A 1,174-nucleotide genomic window follows, 5' to 3' on the forward strand; every position below is an offset into this window, starting at 1 on the left:
GTTCCCGGCTGGAAGCGCCTCTTCCATAAAACATCCCGCTCCCGGGAATCACTTCATTTACAGGGGGAAGGGGACAGGTTGGCGGCGTTGGCACGGCGGGTTGGAGACGCTCATTAATTCAATTACAGAGCAGGGAAGGATCCTGGAGCCAGGGAAGCAGCTCGGAGCTTATCAGTGCTGGTGGCTCCTTCCCTGATAAGGGCCAGGCGTCTCCGGGGGGACAGGGATGGGCAGGACAGACGTGCTGGCAATTATCCCACCGGCTGTTCCTGCAATACAGAGATTTCCAGGCAGATCCTGCCTCGCTCTCGTTCACTGCGTCCCTTCCCGGCCGGGTTTGGAGCACTCCAGGCTGTGGGAGGTGTCCCAGCCCACAGCAGGGGTGGAACGGGATGAGATTTAAGGTTTTTCCCACCCAAACCAGTCTGGGATTCTGGGGTTCCCCCGTGTGGAAGGGGAGCTGCTGGGTGGGATTTGCTGTTTGTGTGAGGCCGGAGGGCAGCTGGCACTTCCCAATGGCACATTGTCCCCAAAGGGTGGCCTGGGCATGGCGTGGAGAAGGCAGGTGGGGCCTTTGTCATTCTTGTTCCTCCCTGTTCTCAAAACCAGAGTCAAACCCATGTCTGAACACCCCAAAAGCAGCTTCAGGCTCATCCCAGCCATGGAACAGAATGGTTTGTACTGGTTTGTAGTGGTTTGCTCTGGTTTCCACACCGTGGCACATTGTCCCCAAAGGGTGGCCCGGGCATGGCGTGGAGAAGGCAGGTGGGGCCTTTGTCATTCTTGTTCCTCCCTGTTCTCAAAACCAGAGTCAAACCCATGTCTGAACACCCCAAAAGCAGCTTCAGGCTCATCCCAGCCATGGAACAGAATGGTTTGTACTGGTTTGTAGTGGTTTGCTCTGGTTTCCACACCAGTAACAAACTGGTTTGAGGTGTCAGGAGCTGGTGGTGCCACAGGGACAGAGGGGACCTGCCAGGTGTATTCAGAGCCGGGAAGGTCCTGGTTCTCCCCTCTCCTCCCTCATCCTGGAGAGGATTTAGGAAGAACGAACCAGGCAAAGTCTGCACAGGCAGAGGAGGAACCTCAGGGACAAGGGGACATCCAGGTATTCCCAGCTCCAGTTCTGCCCGCACGTGGCGTTCCAGGAGGTCCCTGCTCCTCCCTCCACCTG

At 57.3% G+C, this 1,174-nt stretch overlaps 1 protein-coding gene across 1 annotated transcript in view; it reads left to right on the forward strand.

Annotated features, from left to right (window-relative positions):
- CNTN2 (contactin 2) overlaps positions 1-1,174 on the forward strand; it is a 17,210-nt gene that overhangs the window by 2,741 nt on the left and 13,295 nt on the right.

Source organism: Corvus brachyrhynchos, unplaced genomic scaffold (genome assembly GCF_000691975.1).
Source record: "Corvus brachyrhynchos isolate BGI_N302 unplaced genomic scaffold, ASM69197v1 scaffold72, whole genome shotgun sequence".
NCBI classification, from domain to species: domain Eukaryota; kingdom Metazoa; phylum Chordata; class Aves; order Passeriformes; family Corvidae; genus Corvus; species Corvus brachyrhynchos.